Source organism: Zophobas morio, unplaced genomic scaffold, assembly GCF_036711695.1.
Source record: "Zophobas morio isolate AGI-343-1 ecotype UQ-CSIRO unplaced genomic scaffold, CSIRO_AGI_Zmor_V1 ptg000002l, whole genome shotgun sequence".
NCBI lineage: Eukaryota > Metazoa > Arthropoda > Insecta > Coleoptera > Tenebrionidae > Zophobas > Zophobas morio.
The window spans coordinates 14,270,896-14,292,804 of NW_026972107.1; the positions used below are offsets into that span (position 1 = coordinate 14,270,896).

The following is a 21,909-nucleotide window of genomic DNA, read 5'->3' on the forward strand; positions in this document are numbered from 1 at the left end:
CATAGGCGGGGGCGGCAATGGGGTCCTTGTAAACAGTAAATACGCACATTAACGGAACCATTAAATTGTAGCACCAGCAAGCGCTACCGTTGAGATAATTTATCGATAATCGACTTGATAAATCAATTACAATGTTTCACATGTGTGCCATTTATGACATCAATAAATAAAATCATGCTTGGCAAATATGAGTCAGCCGGAGAAATCGGATTCTGAATACTAATTGCGCGTTTTTTTCTTGATGCGTTGAGAAACCTCCGGAAATCCGACTTCTGAATCGATGCGTGCAAGCACGTACTTTATTCACTCTTGGAAACAACACTATAAATTTGTAAGTAAGCTTTTCAAGTGATAAAACGATGACATGGTGACTGCGACAGTTGGAATTTTAGTTAGTCTATAAAAATGTTTTATGACCAAGAAAGATTTCTTACATATTTCAACGCACGGAGACGAAACAATGGAGACGTTAACCACGACATTAAAATTTCAGGAAGGTCAACACGAAATTTTACTTATCTCCTCTTATTCATTCAGAAGCGACCCTTTTAAGCTATTTATTGATCAATAAATGTTAATATCTCTTGTTATTTATGTTTATTGCCCATGCAGTGTTCGAAAAAACGCAATTACGTTTGAATTATTGCTAATTAAAAATGTTTAACAACCTTTGATTCATTTTGATCCAGACTATGAAACTTAATCTTTCCTTGTTGCAGGTTGGAAGAGCTACCACAACTCGGTAAGTAAACCTTTTTTTTTTTTCTCTATTTACATAATAACGGCATCTATCGTAGCCTGTAAATGCGGTAATTAATTTAATTCCAGGGTTAGACGATGTCAATGAAACAGTCGATTACAAAATAGAAAACATTACTGAAAATTCGTGATCGGTGAATGGCACCTTCGGTACAGCTGACATTTGTTCTTACAGCCCTCCTCTCTATTCGAAAGTGATTTTGTACCCTTTTTCAGTACACTGTATGGTGCATCTTTTTCTAAACCGTTGTGCTTATATGAGACAAGCACACCGGGTTTTTCTAAACATATGAACTCATAGGTAATGAGAGGAGGCGTGCAGAGCATTGTTTATGGTGATCGGCATATAAATTAGTCGACATTTGCGTCACATAATTTCTAATAGCGCTTAAGTAGTAAATTACACAGTATACACTGTAATAATACCAACTTTCTTCTCAATAAGGAGATGGATCGAAGAAAATACATCGCCATTCTTTAAAATTTTAACACCTTCTGTTTGTTTTTTGGTAACGTTTTGCTAAATTATGCTAAAAATGTGAATATATTTTCTCCGAATCGTAAATCACGAAAGATGTTTAGGATAGGACCATAAAAATGTTGCTACTCACTTATACATTACATATAATATTTTATGGCTAAGTAGATACCTCTGAAAAAAAGGCTAGTAAAAGAAAACTGTGCTAAACTGCAGTCAGATCACAATTTAGTGGGCCGGTTGGGTTATTTATGAACCAAATAGACGATTTCGTAGTGGGAATTTTGTAGAACATGTGTCTAACCACAAACCCAAAATCCAAACACGTTCGAAAAAGCAAATCATATCAGAAATAACACTAAAATAAAACAGTTAACGGTTTTTATAACTCCTAACGGTGTTAAAATTAATCTACGATGATGTTTATGGATGCTTGTAAAACACAAAGAACAGGAATTAAAGAAATGTGTATGTAAAGTTATAAAACGGCTAATTTCATTCAAAGCCATCAGTTAAACATCAACAGTTAGAAAAATGCGTCTAACATAAATTCTGTCTCGCTAGATTTTAAAAACACGAAGCACTGTAAAACCATTTTCGCTGTAATGGCCAGTAATAAAGGATTATATCTAAAAACAATCCTCATTTTCAAATAATGCAAGATATGTGACTAGAAAACTGAGATAATTAAATTAATTCACAATATATAGTTTTGCTTTGAGAGCTTCATAAGAAAATATATTTACAACTTCTCTAGTGAGTCAACTCAAAACGGAATCAGTTATTGCATATAAATAAAAATTTTCAAGTCGTTAAAATCTCTTTTTTAGTTTAAGCTAAGTACTTAAATCAATATTTAGGTGGAATATCCTACAGGAAACAAAGTTTCTATTAATGAATAATCATATATCATTGGATATACAGTTAAAACCAAAAAAATATGACAGAAATATCGTAAAAACAGCTTCGCTTGAAAATCTTCATCCTGGTACAGTAATGTATTTCAAAAGCCATTATCATAGTAAACAGTTGTTAGTAGTACAATTTATATAATAATAATGTCTTTATTAAAATCAAAATATCCCATTAATTAATTCAAAATATTTCGAACGATCTTAAGGGATGTATTAGTGGAAAATTAGTGATACAGTCATTGGTAGAGTTTTTAACAAAAACGGACGGTTTGAGTGATCAGTTCAAATAATTGTTAGCATTCTCGGCTAACTTTCCTAATTTATAGCAACGAATTCAATTTTATTTAAGTCGTCCGGAAAAATGAGTGTTATCGTGTCGATTATTATATTAGAAAGTGGTAAATTTGGAGTATGGTAGATTAAGACTGTACGTACTATTTTACTATAACTACAAATTCACTGTAATATTTTCAAAGTATATTTTACGTTATACATATGTAATAAAAATAAAAAGTGTTTAACAAAAGCCATACGTCCAGTAATTTCAAGTTCCCATGTTAGGATTATCTGAAATATTTAAACCATAATCCTAATCAAGACAAACCGATTTTTTTTATTAATAAAATTTTGATGAACAGCTTACCATGTTTTTGATTACCTTAAAACGTTAATAAGATTCCAGGGCATTCAGTTTTGCAATTTCAAAGTTAAATCGTAAAATGTTGCTATACCGTTTTGTTTTTTTTTTCAAAAATCTGGATGTCAAGGGAAAAAATGAACATAACTCATAAACCACAAATACAGGAGTTAAATATTATTACACAATTTTAAGGTTTTCCAAAAATCTGGGTGTCTAAAGTAAGAAATTAACATGGATAAACCCCCAGGGTAGGTGTATTTATTCGCCAAAATTTTATTAACCTTGTACTAGGCTTACGATAGTCTTGAAACGGTTGCAAGGATTCAAAGTATTCGGTTTTCCAATGAGAAAAGAAAGAATCAACAAAGACGTTAAAAAAATTAAAAAACAATCAAATAAACAAGAACATGTTTCATCATTTGAAAAAACACCAACGTTATATTAATTTTTATGCATTCCATTCCGAAGTTTCGTCCTGTGTCCTTTTCAAATTGTAAAATTTGTCAGATTTTTCGATTTATCAAATAAATATTCATTATTATTAAAACATCACTCTGCTGTTTGGTTTAAAATATTATATCAAAGAGTTTTCGTTCAAAATTTTCTTTAATCAAACCAGAAAATTGTCTTTGCATAATTTAAATTTGCATAAATATAAATAAATAAGATAGATAATACCAGTCACGAACAATTTTGATTTTTTGCAAAAAATCTAGGGCTACATTCATAAACTAAATTGTGTTTTACATTACTTCCTTATTCTCTACAGGAATATGTTATTTTATAAAATTTGAATAGTCTTTAATATGCAAAATTTTGAGGTGACGTCTTCAAATTACTGGTGGGGATGATCAGCGTTATACCAATATGTATAAAATTTGAGAACAATCGGTCCGGTAGCTTACGCTCGGGAAGTAAAAGCTATCAGTAATTTTGTAGGAGCATTCAAGAATCTAAAATCGTCTTCTTGTCTCTGATGTGATGCGATGGGTACTCAGAATAAACTGTAAATGAAAGCCGTGTTTCACTCTTTTTACAAACTATATAAAATCAACTAATAAAATGAATACAGTTACAGAGGAAAGGAAAGTCGCTGAAATAAGAACTCAATTATTTTATGCTCTGAGAGAGAAGTATTGCATTTAAAACCGTCGTAAAATGTGAGAATTTATACATATTGTTACGTTGAACGGGTATTTAAACTCAACAAATTATTTCTTAGTAACTCAAATTTACACGATTAATTACACAGCGACTACTTCTGCCATTGCTGGACTTCACTCGTTGGCTGAGACTGAGACTCGTTCTCCAAGGTGGCCCCTATTTAAACCCATACTTCCTTCTATATGTTCTGCGATCGAGGTCTTTCTGGAAAACCCACCGCGACCTGCACTTCCAGGCTTCTTTTTAGCGAACGCCGCCCTACCGCCGTCACCGACGATGATTCATCCATCATCGCCGTATGGGTTTATTTCGTAACAATATATTCAATACAATTTTAAATTAACAAGACTTGTTATATTGTACAAAATACAACCAAACGTACGGAAAAACAAAAATGATATCTAATGAATCTACTTCATACACAAGACTTCAGATTTTTACCATAAATTCTACTGATTTCAGAAAAACTCCAATGTGTATCTCCTCACTGAAGTTACTTTTTGTTATTCACGTGATTATTCGCTTCGGCTCCGCAAATAATACCCACATTCGTGACAAAAAACAGATACACAAAATAACAACTAGTCAAGCTTAGTTGCGTAAAGCGATTACTAAATTGCCAGTTGCTGGAATAAATCACTTGAAACAGTAGAGCTATTTAAATTTCTTTTCTTTTCTCAATTCATATTTTTCTTCCAAATCCATTGTCTTCGTTTCGCTACACTAACATTCAGCGATAAAAGTCCAAGATTATGAGTTGTGAACTTTAACATAGAATGTCGTAGAAGAAGTTTTCTCACAAGTTTCTACGTAGCAAGGGGCGAAAACGACCAATAACCAACGGGACTTCTCAGTTTGATCATATGCAGAATGCTTTACATATGAAATGTAAAATACCAATTTAGATGAATTTGCATCATGGAAGACAGTTCGTTGATCTTATTCTGCGATCTTTTTCCGTGTCTCGACTAATTGTGTTGTTTAATTTAGCAAACCGCATATAATTTGCGTAAACGCAGCACCGTCTAATTTTCTAAATTACTGGAATAATAATCACACTGAAGGATAATTACAGATTTGATAAGTCAGCGTGGTAATGCTTTTGAGCTTAATTGAAAATTTCGTTTCCGGTCTATTGGTTGTGGCTTAAGCGGACGTTACGCGAGGTAACCGTAACCGTATCGCAGCGGCCTCGTAAATAATTAACGACGTTAGTTAACGCCATTGTTACAACAAAAGAAAGCGTCTAGATTTATAACTCTCCTCTTCGGTTGTTCGGTTTTTTCTTGGTTCACGGGCACGTGCCTCTCGCGCTTGGCCGCCTACGATGTAGTTGAGATAGCTGGGAGGCATCACGGAACACAGAAAATCTACGATCTTTATCAGATGTAACGTTTTGATTTCACACAATAACGTCATCATTGCACATGGAATGTTACTAAATCGGGCCATTTTTAGACGTGACCTTTGCGTTACGTGCATGCCGTTGCCTTTTTTCGATTTCGATTCTTTTAGAATGTATTTACATTTCTGCTGTCACGCTGTAATTATCGTAATAACTGCGATTATACTATTGCAAAATTTTATAAGTTTTATATGTCAGGTGCATTATCGCACTGATCGCTCGTAACTCATAGGTCTAATCGTTGTGTGGGTGTAATTTGCACTTGCATGCGAATTTTTCACGAATTGCCATAGTAAAATCACGGTAAAATTCTTGCACTAGACAAAAATTACACGTCTGGTGAGCGAAACGGATTTGAATTCGTGACCGATGGTTTCACTCTTTTACACCATCCTTTTATTGACATTTATGATCTCGCAATTAATATCCACTTGTATAATAATAAGATGATTATGGTTATTAGGTGAGTGTCCAGTGTAATTTTATTTCCTGAAAAATTATGTAGGTAACAAGTCTTTCTACTTTCCATAATTCTGCTCTTTCACTATCGCAGGATTTTGATAGAACCCAAACATACACAATTCTGAATTCTAGAATTAAAAATGTAAAGACATAACTTGGAGCGAGTTTGATATAATACAGTGTACAAAATTTGGCATAAGTGGATCAAATTAATTCCAAAAAGTTTTATAATATTTCCAGTGTACTTATTAGTACGAGGGGAGATCAAAAAACATCGATGGTGATCCACACTGATAAATGTCAAAAAATGACAAATGTAGAAGCAATTAATACCATTTTTAAAAAAAGATTCCAGCGAAGACTTACAACTCAGTTCCAAAGATGATTCGATTACAAATTATGTTGTATGAAGTGGAACACGAACGTGTACGTTACCTCACATCTCTGATTGTCGTTAGGTGCACACTCATGTATTTGCTCGGCAATTTATGAAGACAATAGTTGCACAAGTTTGAACTTGTAAATACAGGTAGCAAAATCCTCCCACTGAGTGTAATGTTAACAAAAGTGACGAAGGTGATTTTGTTAAGTATGGCTTGCGCAATAGTAATCACTATTCCATCCATGTTAGGCTTGAGGAACAAGAATCCGATCATAAAAATAAAACACAGGGTCAGTTTCCTTTGCGATCTTTGTAATATTACGTTGGAGGAGATACTAATAAGTTCCCAAGACAGAAAAGGGTATTTTATTTCAATACAAATTTGTATTTACTCAACTAATCAACGTTTAATTGTATATACTTAGCGCAAAGGAATTTAACCCTGTGAAAAAATCTTTGTTTTGGTCAGAAAGTAGTTACTACTGTTTTATTCAATGACAATTTTCTTATCAGATTTTTTTTAATTTTGGAAACAGACAATAGGTTATGTATGATATTAACAACACGTTCATAGGGAACGTCTAGAGTCTCAGCTGTACGTTTGAGTTCAGATTCTTAATTCTCCTAACTCATGTTATGCACAGCATCCTTTTTACTTGCCGAGAATAGGGTAAGGAAGTATTGTAATCGACTGGCTACTTTCATATTTTCTCGATGGATTATGACCCTCAAAGTACGAAAAAATAGATGTCCCAGTTTCGTTTATCTGTCTGCCTGCCGTCTGTGTCGATTTCTATTAGACAGATAATCCCCAGACCTAATATCATGGAAATCCAAACAATTATCCCTAGCAAAAATATGATGACGTTAAAATTGTACATAGTAAATGAGTTTTAAAATGTATAAAATAGGATATTTCTACACGTGTAGTTTATGAATCCGTGTTGAGTTTTTACCCAAGACATACTGATTTTTGGAAAAAAAAAAAAATCAAAATTGTATAACAAACCGAATGCTTTGAAATCATATAGACTTTCTAAAGTTTTTGTAAGCATGGTAGGATTTTTAATCCAAGTGTATCTGTTTGTGCCCCCAAAAAAATTGATGACGTAATCACAAAATTTTGTAAAGGAAAAACTCTTTTGAAACACGCTTCTTTGCATTTATTTTAACCATACGATACATTATTCATAGATACTATTAGTGTTCAGTTGAAAAAGTAATCAAGTTTTTTTATGGATTTTTTATACACATTGTGAAGTATGTCTACAATTAACCTAAAATTTAATCGATGATAGATGTTATACAAAACAGTACGAATCAATAAGAGCCATGAGTTTTTCGCTATGTTTTCATGTATCAAACAAGCAACGCCAACTTGATTACTTTTTAAACTGAACACCCTTTATCTTTATATTAACATACAGGAGTTCTTATAAAAAATTAAATTCGCAAAATCAAATTTTACAATTTTTTGAAAAAAAGACGTTTTCCGGTTTTAGACCCTTCGATCTTGAAAGTGATTTCGTTCACCATCTTCAGGAAAAAAAAGATAAGAAGCACGAATAGGATCTGTACCTCCAGTGCTTCGACAGAAGTCTCTAAACCGTAGATTTTTCTTGTTTCTCAAATGGTTGAAACCCGGAAAACGTCTTTCTACTTTTGACAACTCAATTTTCGCTTACGCTCGGGAAGTATTGTAATCAAGTCCATCTGTCCGTCTGTCCGTTTGTCCGTCTGTCCGTTTGTCCGTCTGTCCGACTGTCCGTCTGTCCGTCTGTCCGTCTGTCTGCCGTCCCGGATTTTTATTAGACATATAATCTCCGAAAATAATGGGCTAATTGTTGTCAAATTTTGTATTTATGTTAGGAATACCATGTAGATGGTAAAATGCTACTCAAAATTTGTCTAATTATTCCCCACCAATAATGTGATGACGTCACTTCAAAATTGTACATAGTAAATGGGTTTTAAATTGTATAAAATAACATAGTCCTATACATATAGTTTATGATGCCGTTTAAGTTTTTATACGAAACGTCCAGATTTTTGGAAAAAAAATCAAAATTATAAAACAACATTTTGCAATTTAATTTTGAATCTGCAAAACCAAATGCTTTGAAATTTTACAGGTGTTTTAAAGTTATGATAAGCATGACAAATTTTTAAGCAAAATATATTTGCCGATCCCTTCCAAAAAATTGATGACATCAACTCAAAATTTTGCCGAATAAATCCTATCTAAAATGTCTAAAATATGATGCTATATCATTGCATTCATATCTTTTGAATTTGATTGTACGGGGTGACTAAAAAAAAATTATTGCATTATTTATTTTTTTTATTTAATCAGGAATTGCAAAACAGAATGCTTTGAAATCATGGAGATGTTTTAAAGGTATCATAAGCATGGTAAATTTTTGGTCAAAATGTATTTGCTCATTCCCCATAGAAAAAATTGATGACGTCACCTCAAAATATTGCTGAATAAATCCTTAAATGTACAAAATATGATGTCTATGCTTGTAATTTATCACTGCATTAATATTTTTTAGATTTCCTTACACAGGCTGACTAAAAAAAAATGAATCAGTCAATTTATTTTATTGAATAAATCAAGAATTGCAAAAATCAATACTTTGAAATCTTACAGACGTTTTAAAGTTATTGTAAGCATGGTTAATTGTTAATCAAAATATGTATATCAGTTTATTCGCCCCAAAAAATTGATGACGTAATTTCAAAATTTTGGCGAATAAATTCTACCCAAAATGTGCAACACGTGATGAGTTTTTACTTGTGATTGTCACTGCATTCATATTTTTTAGATTTGCTTAAACTGGTGGCTCAAAAAATTAATGAATGAGTCAATTTTTATTATTGATTAAATCAGGAACGGCTCACTGCATTTTCCCAGAAAATTTTGGAAATACAATACTGTTATTTTTCAATTTCCATTTTACACTAAATAAATTAAGTGAAATGGAGAAAGGAGGTGGGCGGGGTTAAATTTAGCTTTTTTCTAGTTTTATGAGCAAGCAATAGCCCCGCCCACCCACCCCTTCCTCATTCCAGTGACTACTCTTAATATTGTTCAGTCCTATCTTAGCAAGTTTTAGCCCCACCCACCCACCCTTTTTTTTTCTTAGAAGATATGTCATTTACCACAATCAATCTTATCTTCGCAAGTACTAGCCCCGTCCACACGCGTTGTTCTCAGTCTAACGATTTTATCTCTCTTCAATTGAGATCCACCTTTCATTCGGACTAGACAAAATGAATTACTAAAATTGAGGCGGGGAGGGTGGGCGGGGTGAATTATATCTTTTTTTGTAAAGTGAGAATCGGAACTAATAGTACGTAGGCTGTTAAAAAAAACGTTAATCGTAATTTTTTGTTATACTACTTCTTTGCTATAATATTTATTTCTTATTTCTGATGACAAAAAATGAGAGAACGGGTGGGTGGGCGGGGTTAAGCTTAACTTTTTCCTGCAGAAACTTTTATAAGCACGCAATAGCCCCGCTCACCCACCCCCTCTTCATTCCATTGATTACTTTTAATATTGTTCCGTCATTTACCAAAATCAATTTTATCTTAACAAGTACTACACTGCAGAAATCCAAGTTTATATACGTGTCCTTGCAAAAATGTTGATGAGGTGATTACAAAGTGGTGTAAAGTAAAAACTAAACTCGAAAATGCTGGATATGCAATTTTTGATGATGACATACAAAGGATTATGATCCTTCAGTACATGTAAAATAACCTCAATCACACTATTCTGCTCAATCCATTTGATACTAACACTAATCCGCAGAACGAAACTGTTATTTATTATTAGCGTAAAAAATATTCTTGTCTATTCTCTCAAATAATAAAGAAAAAAATGCAAGTATGACCATGTTATTTGTGATAAAATATTTGAATAAATTTAGTTAAACTTTTTGTTGGCATTTAACTTGTCGAATCAATAGAAAAATTGTAGAATCACATAAATTGTGTTTACTTTATGACAATAAGGATAATGTTTTGAAATATGCTGAATTTTCAGTTAAGCAAGATGTACATGATCACAAGAATGCATAAATAAAAATTTTGGTACCTCAAACATAATTTTTATTTCCTTATCTGGGATTACAATAATATATTACGTATATGGTAACTGTGAAAATTTTCGAAGTGTTTTTTGCCAGATGACAATGGTTTGGAAGATAAATTTTTATTACTCTCGCAAGAATTTAGCTGAGATAACTGAAAACCGAAGAGTACACATTATCGTACATCGTAAACCTCAAGCTTCAGATTGTGCGATATATCGGAACATAATAAATTACTGATAAGGAAGACAGACTTACAATTCATTTTGTAATGTTTCTTCCATAATAAGTTATAATGAATTTTTTCAGATAATGTCTTCTTTACGGGCTAGGTTTTGGCGCGAGAAATAGACCATCGCATGATTGAAATTTAACATCTAATATCACTTAATAACCTTGCGGTTATCAAAAATACTGTCATTATACCACGCACTACACTTTTTAAAACACGAATTTTTTGCGCTAACATCACTTTCTTCTCAATCAATTATGTTGCATATCAGCCCACCGTTTTCTCTGCTACTTCTCAGAAGGATGTAATAATTAGCCAAACAGGTAACTCGTTTGCAGCTGCAAAATTTCACTAGGTATATGGGCGCCCAAATAATACCACTAGAAACGCGCCGATTTTTTATGCCCCCAATTACTATCAATCTTCTGAAAATAGGATAAACGGTCTTTCCGAACAAAGAAGGAGTAGGCATCCACGACAAGCATAAAATTTGCAATTTGTTTAGTTTTTTAATAAATTAGATTGAAAGTTGGTCACGTGTGTGCGTCACATCATGTAATTTGGCCTTATTGTGGGTGGATAAGGTAAAGGTTCACGACACACTGTCGGAACAATAACCTGAAAAATTTGCGAAAATATTCATGAGAATGTTGTTGATATTCACAACTTGGAACTTGCGTGATGTTTTCACAAATTTTTTGCTCATTTTTCAATTCCGGCGTGGAGATTTTACGCATGCTCACGATTTTGACCCAAATAAATCGGTATCCTGAGGTGATTGCAACATTGTTGGGCTAATTTGGACGTCGCAGAATAAAGTATGGTGCTTTTAACGATTTTACAAGACTTGAAAAAAAATGCATATATTATCACTGTAAAGTATTCGCCGTGAAGTTCTTCTGGCAATTGAAATTAATATTTATTATTCAAAGTAAAACACCGACCGCTACCATATGAGATAAACATATGAGGTAAGTACCTTTTAAGTTGAGCGCAACAAGTGGAATCGCTAAACGCTACATTATTTTAATCGTTGCCTTGTGGTACATACGACAGCCATTTGCTTTACTTCCTGCAAATACTACCTTATTACGTTTAATATATTTTTTAACCTACGCACAATCATTGAACTTTGTCGATACAGCTTCAGAAAGAACGTTACGACTTTTTGGAAATCTGCTCTGCAACATCTGTAATGCAGTACTCAGCCACTTGTGACGCTGTTAAGATTAACTATATTGATTTAAATTCTATTGGACGGATGTTTACTGTGTGTTGGGGGCTTCGGTACTTAATAGGTATTAATAATTTATCAGTTAACACCTCAGCGAGGTGATTTGAATAGGCAGTAAAAGGAACTTTTTCGGTAGATAGTAAAGTAACTGGAAACAAACAACAAGCCAGCACTTAGACACTTAGTCATTCCTCAAACGCAAATAAATATTCTACTGGGCAAATATGCAAATAGCTACAAAGAAATCGAATATGGCATAGTGTGTGACAAGCAAATTAAATCAGGTCTCATTACCTTACTTGGTTGAATTAATCACTCTGTAGTTACCAACATGTGGCCATTAATGAGTCAAATTGACCAATATCTCAAAGATCTGACAATTTCCACGTATCTTGGTACGTTATGAATAAAATAAACAACAAACTCGAAAAAACCAAATTGCCACAAGTGTCTTGCAGTTATTAGGAACAACTTGTAATCACAAACAACATCGCTTGCAACACATTGACACTTGAAAAAACCATATATTTTACGATGGCTACTGCAATCATGTTTATAACTCAAGGTAAAGTTTTTCTTTGATCACGCGACGCTGGAAAAAGAGTAAGGATCAATCATGAACCCATTGGATAAGCGACATTATTCAGTATGGTTGACTAAAACAGCAACTGCAGTCACTTAAGTGACCAGTCTCCGAGTAGGGGTGTCTTAATTGGACTTGCAATCGCAAACCAGCACGTAATAGGTGGCTTTTACAGTATTACAGTAATAACATGTGTTTACTTTCAAGTACTTCCACATATGATTTTATTCGTTACGATGCTGCAGAATCATTTGGTTCACACAGGATTGTACTTTACGTTTCGTAAAAATTTTGTCTTTTTTCGTCACTCCTGTACATAATTGCATTCGTCCGGTATACAACGTGTAATTGGCAGCAGCTTTTTCAGGTAAATCAAAAAAGAAAATTAACCGTTTCGACGATTTTCTGTCTCTTTGCACAACGACCATAAGTGAAAGGTACAAAGATTTTTTATTTTTAAACGATATGAGAAGCGATATTTGGTTCGGACTGTATGATTAACAGCGTCTTTACAAGGAAAAATAAATACCTGAAGACATCAACAGTTTTGAATTTCAAAAATTTTTTTAATTTTGCAAAACAGTATTCTAATTTGAATGGCGCATGTAATCAGGAAGTAAATGCGAAAGATATTAATCAAACAGGAAGAAGATACTTAAATCACAAAATAGAAAGCATTGCTAGTTGGTTTTGTATTCGTTTTATGGCTAACTTTATAATGCGTATGTTCTTTAAAGTAATTGGCTATATCTTTCATTATAAAGTATCAGTGGAAATTTACAATTTCGCAACCTCGCCGCTGAGATGTAATTCAATGATCGATCTCTGCTGTGTGTGGCAAATTGACAATCAACTTTCATTTGACGCTGTGCTGCAAAATTCGATGCCTTTTTTACCGAAAAAGGAGACACTTTCTGTAATAATTAAGAATAACCCAACGTTACGAAAAAATGAACAATTTGTCATAATTCGTCAGCTCATGTAACACTTTTTTAAAATAGTTGGTGATAATTTAGGTATTAAATTCTGTACTTTAATAAGTAATTTAAATTTTTTCATTAATAATTAACTTCCAGCTATGTATCTGTAGGAAATAATTTAATGGATCTCATGTTTTATTGACGTTTGGCAGCTTATACACCGTAATACAGGCTTTCTATTACCGCGTCGGTTTTGTCGGTCATCCAATCATTTTTTGTTTCTAAATAAGAATAAAAAAATTATTCGAAGGCTATTCAGCAAATCACGCTTCTTTAAAAAACTGAAAAAACAGACTTTGCGCACTGTTATTTGTGATAACCGCTACACCGGGTGTCTGGCAGATTAACTCTCCGTTACGCTCTTAACAATCAAAGATCCCCTGGTATTTTATTTTCGGTTAAATTTAAAGGAATCTGATGATTCGTTGCTAGATGAACTTAAAAAAAAATATTTTGAGCTTTTAATATTTTATTTTTTATGAATTTGAAAAAGTCTTGAGTGCTACAGCGTTTTTTTTTTAATTCGGGAGACTCTTGGGACCCATGGTGTATTATTTTAGGAGCCCGTAGAGATTTTTTTGCAAATTAACTGAAACAATTTTAGGGATCTTAGGTGTTCTGTTTTTGGAAAATTGTGACCTGAACTGTTTTTGAGTTAATTTTGGGACCCCGTTTTTTTAATTTAAAACAATCTTGAGGTTCTAGGTCTTCCCGTTTGGAAGGAATTTGAAAGTGCTTTGGAGCCTCTAATATTTTTTCTAATGATAATTTAATTAAATTTCTTAGAGGATACGTCATTTGTCAAAATCAGTCTTAACAGGTACTAGTTCCACCCAAAGGCCCTCTTTTTTCTTGGAATGTATGTCATTTGCCAAAATCGATCTTATTTCAATAGGTACTAGCCCCGCCCATCCACCCTCTCTTTTCTTCGAGAGTACCTCATGTGCCAAATCAGTCTTATCTTAGCAGGTACTGGCCGCGCCCACCCGCTCTCTATTTTCTTAGAAAGATCTCATTTGCCAAAATCAGTCTTACCAAAAGAGGTACTAGCCCCGCCCACCCACCCTCTCTTTTCTTAGAGAGTATGTCATTTGCCAAAATCAGTCTTATCCTAGCTAGTAGCTGCAAACATAAAACTGATTTTAGCGAATGAGATACCTTACAAGAAAAGAGTGGGGCTAGTAGCTGCTAAGATAAAACTGTATATCATTTACAAAAATCGGTCTTATTTCAACAGGTACTAGCCCCACCCACCCACCCTCTCTTTTCTTCCAGGGTACCTCATGTGCCAAAATCAGTCTGATCCTATCTAGTACCTGCATAGATAAAACTGATTTTGGCAAATGACATACCCTCTAAGAAAAGAGAGGGTGGGTGGGCGGGGCTAGCACCTTCTGAAATAAGACCGATTTTGGCAAATATGATACCTTGTAAGAGAGAGAGGGTCGGTGGGTGGGGTTAGTGGCTGCTAAGATAAAACTGATTTTGGCAAATGACATACCTTCTAAGAAACGAGAGTGTGGGTGGGCGGGGCTAGTCCCAATTAAACCGCCGAGGGTATGTCATTTGACAAAATTAGTTTTATCGTAGAGGGTATCTCATTTGCCAAAAATCTTGGTAGCTACTAGCTAATAGCTTGCTTTATTAATAATAATGCACAACGATTAATGACTACTGGTTGTTATGGTTATTGTCCTAAAAAAAATAAAAGGTGGGTTTCAGTCACCATCGTTACTAAGAAATCAGAAAGTAAGGCGGAGGTATTCACCCATTAGGTGTGTCCAGTGTTACCAATTTTACTTTTATAAAATTACGTCTTTTTCGTAATCTACATCATCAAGAATTTTTTTTTTTTATTATTTTTTTCGGACTCCTGAAACCCCCGTACATAACGTACTGAAGAGTTAATCCGCCATTTTCCAAACACCCGGTATATTAAAATAAATATAGATAAGTAACACCAGCAACTGTGTAAAACTTTCCATCCAACTTTTTTTAGTGACACTATATATTATTTTTTAGAATTTTTCTAGAGCTTGTTTTCCCGAATTCATTAACGTATGATACGTTAATCACCATACTCCGCCACTGTCTGTGATTTGAACGCATTATCTTACAAAAACACATTTGTTTATATTTGTTCTGCAGTGCCACTTGTTCTTATGAAATGGACAGGAGCGACTTATGGGTTGAGAAGTTGATGCTCCAATTTAAATACGGAAAAAATTGTATTGCCATCTTGCGTTTTTAATTGTTTACATTGACATTATTTGACAAGAAACAAAATTTTAGAAACATTAAACAAGTCAAAAATGTGTAATTTGTTTGTGCCAGAAAATGTAATTTAAATTTAAATCGTTTTATATAGAATCTTTTGAGATAACGTTATCAAATTCTTGGTGGGAATGATTAGCCAGATTTTAGTTATCGTCTTACAAGAAAGTAAACCTCTATAACAAAAACAAACCAAGGAAATTTTGTTTTGTTTTTGTAAAGCATCTTATGGCAGCTGATTTTACTTTTTTTTCATTCTTGGATAAAAATTTTCAATTTTTTTTTATTAATATCTGAATCTAAAATTGAAAATCTGACGCAGGAAATCTATCTTAGATAGACTTTTTTCAGAATCTAATTAAATTTTAAAAACATAATTGATGGTTCTATAATTAAAATCTCAAAAAACGGAATAATTGAAACACAAAATTAAAAAAAAACCTGCATATGAAATTTTAACTTTTAACTAAGTTGCAATATTACCAGCTGTAGACATAATTTGAGACTCCAATTTTAGTAGTTGTTTTTCTTTTTGATGTACAGAGTGGTCCACATAAATTGAGAACGAATAGACATGCTGAAATTCTGTGAACGCCATTATTTTTAGCTTGAAGAGGAAAGCTTCATTTAGTTAGTATACTGTAAATATTACGCACATATTATGGCGTCGGCATCACGACGCAAACTCAGACCTTTAAATTACTATTAAAATGCTGTGATACACTTGAGTGTTTATTTCATTTTAAGTCGATATTAAAATATAATTTATACATACGAGTATAAAAAAAAATAAGCACTGCCACCAAAACGCAAGATTAATATAACAAAAAATCATTTGATGGAACTAAAACTAATTCGCACTTAATGCTTTCAACTACTCTTCTAAAAAGTGTTTCCACTTGAAATAACATCTTTTAATCATCAAAAATATATTTCTAAAACTGAAGTACAGCTGTTCTTCGTCTATATTTAAACACGAATATTTGTATCTTAAGGAGATTACCACCGTAATGAGATATATAATCATTGCTACGTCTGTACCTTATTAATAATCTTGGAACAGGAAGTTCGTCCCCTACACGCGAACGTTTATTAAGATCCATCATTCGAGATTATATTGTATATAATTAATTTCACTACACAAACTCACTGCTACTGGAAACTTCTCTCAATAAAACCACAAAAATGGGCGGGAACGCTTTTTGTAGATTTCCTGTCTTTATCGTGTTGCTATTGTTTCTTTAAGAAAAATTACAATCACACAATCTCAAAGGGATCGGAAATGATTTTTTAAAAAGGTAGCAATCTATTATTATCATAATAGTAGTACTTCAAGTATTTTTTTTTATAATATTTTTTCTTTTAATTATTGTGTTTCTCTACTTTTTGCATTTTCTCTTGTTTTTTGTTCTTGTAGCCATTCTTAACGTCTTTTTTGTAATTTGCACCTATGCATTATTGCTCAACTCCCCAAGGCTCAGCTTTTGACATTTCATTCACGTCACTGGTCAAAAAACCGACCTTGATGAATTGCAAAAAGAGACATTAAGAAATAGACATAAATGGATACAGTGCTAAGTTCTAGTTCATCGCTCTCAATACATGTGTATATGCTAGGTGGTCGACTTCATTAAAAATATAGAAAACCAGTCACCACTAATAAGAGAATCAATTTCTGTATTAATATGCACGTCACCATAAATTTGTTCCGTTTTCTTTGACATAAACAGGAAATAATTTATTACACTTTTTCCGTTTTTGTTAAATTAGTTGTGTGTTTACAATTTAAAGAAATGTCATTTTAACTTACGAACACATGTAAAACAACACCAGATTATTTAAACAACCCATAACTCAACTAATGATACTCGTGGATCTGTCGATGCAATAAAATTTGTTAGAGATAAAATCAAGACGGCACAACATCATCTTCCAAAAGGAAAGGTATTAAATCATAAAGTCAAAAACAGTTTAAATTATTTATGGCCACAGTCCGCCTTGTTCCTATTGGAAGAACCGTAAGAAATCTGACAAATTAAATAGCAGGATCCAATTATTTGACCGAAACATTTATTTCAGTCTTTGAAGAACTTATAAATCAAACAAATTAGTTGCTGTGAAAAGAGATAAATGTGATTACACGAACCCGGTATTCCTATAGTGCAACTGACGCCGTCCAGTTAATGTGTTGCCTCCGACATTAATTAAGAAAGACAATTTATGGCTAATTTGATTAATAACTTAATTGTATTTCATTATCCTGAAAACGTAAACACGGCTGACTTCACAAAAGCACCTTAGACACGAGGCCGTTTTTGATCCGTCACCCAACTCTGTTTAATTAGTAGAACTGTTTTTCTTGATTTAGCAACAACTCGAGTTGGACTACGCTCACTGCTAGTAGCTCACTGCACTCCATATACGATTTATCGCGAGCTTTGCGAATATCCCGTACAAAAGTTGTCTATTAAAATCGATGATTTAAAAAGCTGTGGGATAAAATAGGTGGATCTTGGCAGCTAATAAACTCGTATATCATATTAAAAAGTTCCTCGTAAAAAACGTGACAAGTGCACCCGAGAAACGGATCTCTTATTTGCCAAGAAAATTTATAATTTAATTTGTACTCCGATTATGTGGGCTTGTTTGAAAACGCCGACTCTCTCCTATGAACATTAAAGATGTGTGTTAGTGTATAATCAAAGCTCGAACACAATTTATGGTTTCATGAAATCGTGAAACGGCGTTTTTGATGTGCCCAGTGTTATTTTTTTTTATAAATTACAGTTATTTGGTGGTCGCTCGTTATTTGGCGCGGTGTTTTTGTTGGGTCTAGTGCTTAAGGCCCCTCATTCATTTCTTATGTTAATTTACGACAGTTTGACGTGAAGAAAGTCGATGATCCGCAAGTTCTTGTGCTTTTTCGTATTCCTTCAAGACGAATATGTGTTGTGTTTATTTTAATGTGGGTTTTTTTCTACTGTAGCCTGAGGATGATGCACGCGATCACACACCTGGTCTTTAGCTACTGGGTAAAGTCTCAAACGTAGTGGCCTCGAAATGTTCAATGCTGTTTTTGTCTGTAATCGTTCGATGATTTGTTATTCACTTTGCATCTTGGCTATTTTTCCTTCACACGAGCATCAACCTTCGCCGGTACTTACTTGGCTAGATGGAAAAAAGAGAGTGCGAAACTTGCACTTTTAATTGCCACCATTGTAGGTTATTCTAGAGGTTGGTCTTCTATTAATGGCTGTCGGCATAGTCATTTCACGCCTTTTTGTCTAACCTAAAGATGAAACAATGCCTTCTCGGAGGGAAAAAGCAACTTTGACACTCCTCCTAATCCCATAAACTAATGTAAATTAAAATAAAAATTTAAAGGTTAGTCTTTAAGAAGTGCAAGCCGATGATGATAATGAAGAAAAATTGCAAATATTCAAACAGACCTCCCGCGAAGTAGTCCAAAAATCGTATTTTACAAGTATAGGTGTTTACACCCACACTTGTTGTAACGTAAGTAATCATGATCATTGCAGTGTACGCATGAAACACTTATTTCATTCATTAAGCGCTTGATTGCAATTTCTTTCACTCCTCTTTTGAAATGCAAAGATTGTACATCGAGATTACGCAACAAGTGTGTTATTAGTGTGAATGGAAGAAAAGGAACAATGACTGACTATTAAATTGAATCTTAAATGGTATGAATATAGTGAAATTATAATGAATGTCTTGCTTAACTGGAGTTTATCGATTTGAAAGATCACTCTCTGGAGAAAATAAAACTTCTTTTGAGAAAGTGATACAGATAATACCTTAAACGAGGAAACAGCACTTTTCCATTTTATCAAATGTTGTAATACTATTACAGCAAAACGAACAAAAGCGGTAATGCGGCTTGACTTAAATGAGTTACGAACTAACAAGATTGCTTAACAGATTTAAAACATGAAAAGTGGATTTTATAATGAATTTGAAAAGTGATTTTGCTCAGAATTTATTTTCTGTTTTTATGTAATTTGTGTTGTAGAATATAATTATATTAATTGTCTACACTATCGTAAGTACGGCCAGCAGCAAAATTTTCTAAAACTTCATTAATATATCCGTTGCAAGAAGTAGTTTATGCTACATTAAGATCTGTATTTATATCTGTCTAGAGCGATAATGATCTTAATCAATCGCCTCTGATTTAAATAACGCATGTCGTTGACTGAATGCAATTTTAGATGTCAAGAAGTGTTGAAGGAAGACAAATGATCACTAATGCCAACAGTATTTCAAGCAAAAGTGTTGATGATGGAGATCGTTTCCGATTACACCATAATTTCGTTTCATTTCATAAATTACTGGTAATCTTTTTTGATTGTGTGAACTGTTCTTCGCATCGAAATTTTTAGTGTACTATGATCTAGTACCAAACTAGGCTAAAATTTTAGTGTTTTCCTCAAATATTGTGCTTTTAAAAGTTTTAATGAATTTTAACTATTTACTCATATGCTAATACCAGTCACAATGTAGGAAGAAAAGTGGTCCATGGGAGGACATAACTCTTAAATTACTACTAAATGTTCTAATACGTTCCGTTTGAAAAGAAAATTTGGAATACCTAAAGTAAAAACTCAAGGCGGATTCATAAACCACAAGTACAGGAATATGTTATTTTATAAAATTTAAATAGTATTTACTATGCAAAATTTGGAGATGAAATCATCCAACTGTTGGTGGGGATAATTAGACATTTTTAGTTAGAGTTTGACTATTCACACGATATTCTTAGCATACACATAAAATTTGACAGCAGTTGGTCTCATAATTTCAGAAATTATCTCTGTAATAAATATCAACACAAACGACAAATGGAAGACAGACAGACGAAAACGGAGTCATGAAAGATGTAGCAAACATGATAGTAGCCATTCACCAAAGGACCCATTACGACCAAAAAGTAAAAAAAAATCGTGTAGCCTTAAGTAAGTGAAGTATCATTTTGCTATTTTGATGATTTACAGCTTGTAGAAGACGGAATAGCAATTTTACCGAATTAGTTTTATATTCTAGTTTAGACTTTTTAGAAACAGTTTCTACAATTTTTATGATATTTTGCCTTCATTACCTTAGATTGTACGTATCCAAATTAATAATAAAAATCATATATAATAGGTGATAAAAAAATTGTCAGATTAAGGTAGGCTTTGTAACTATTGTGCGCTTCTTTACCTTTTAGAACAAATCGAAGAAATTAAAATCAAAATGGGAAATCACGATTCAAATGATTTAATATAGGAATTACTGTTTCGAAAATATTGCTCGGTGACCGCACAGTGTAAGCGAAAAAACAAAGGATCAACAAGGATCTAGATCCCTGAAGATTTTGAAAATTTTTGGATCACGTTTTCAAAAACGAAATTTTCCACTATATACAACCCCCTTATATGCAAATTTCGACCTTTCTTCGACGATTTTCGCAATTTAACTAAACACCTTGTCTTGTAGATTTCGGGCGGCAGAAGTCACTTCCGGCCTCATTTCTTTGATAACTCCAACCGTTTTTTCCGAATCGCCCATTGAAATATCGCAATTTTTAAAAATTTCAAAAAATCCGAATTTCACACCGAATATTCCGAAAATATTACTCCGTGACCCTAAACACGCTATATTCTCGGAATCAGCACGTCAAGATCTATAACCCTGAATTTTTTGAGGATTTTTTAGGCGACTTTTTCAAAAATGAAAAACAGTGACGCAAATGTAAGTATGATAAAGTAAAAAAATATTCAGAAATTCAATATTTAACAATTCATTGCAAAAATATTTTTGAAAAGTAGATGTCATTACCATATTAGGATTTTTTTATTTGGCCGTGAAGGAAGATAAGGTATATGTGATTATTATTTCTAGTCCTTCAATTCAATTTCACAGTGATTTTCAAAATTTGAAAAAATTAGAAACTGTGTCATGCTTGCTTCAATTTTTTTACAAAAAGTTAGTTTGTTGCTTCTTAAATCTAGTAGGTACAGAATACACAATTCTTTTTTTATTTTTTATTTATTAAAAATATTTAAACTTCTACAAAGTGACGAATTTAACACAAAGAACTTGGTAAGATAAGACTGACTTTGGAAAATGGCATGTCCTCTAAAAAATAGAGGGCGGGTGGGCGGAACTAGTACTTGTTAAGATAAGACTGATTTTGGTAAACGACATAGCCTCTAAGAAAATAAAGGGTGGGTGGGCGGAGCTAGTACTTACTAAGATAAGAGTGACTTTGGCAAATGGTGTACCTTTTAAGAAAATAG

The 21,909-nt window shown here is 33.1% G+C and overlaps 1 protein-coding gene across 1 annotated transcript in view; it reads left to right on the plus strand.

Annotated features, from left to right (window-relative positions):
* LOC135128234 (ras association domain-containing protein 10-like) overlaps positions 1-21,909 on the plus strand; it is a 63,731-nt gene that overhangs the window by 22,333 nt on the left and 19,489 nt on the right. Inside the window, exon 2 of the mRNA XM_064055134.1 lies at positions 720-742. The gene's annotated coding sequence lies outside the window, so the exon portion shown is untranslated. The remainder of the gene's footprint in view (positions 1-719; positions 743-21,909) is intronic.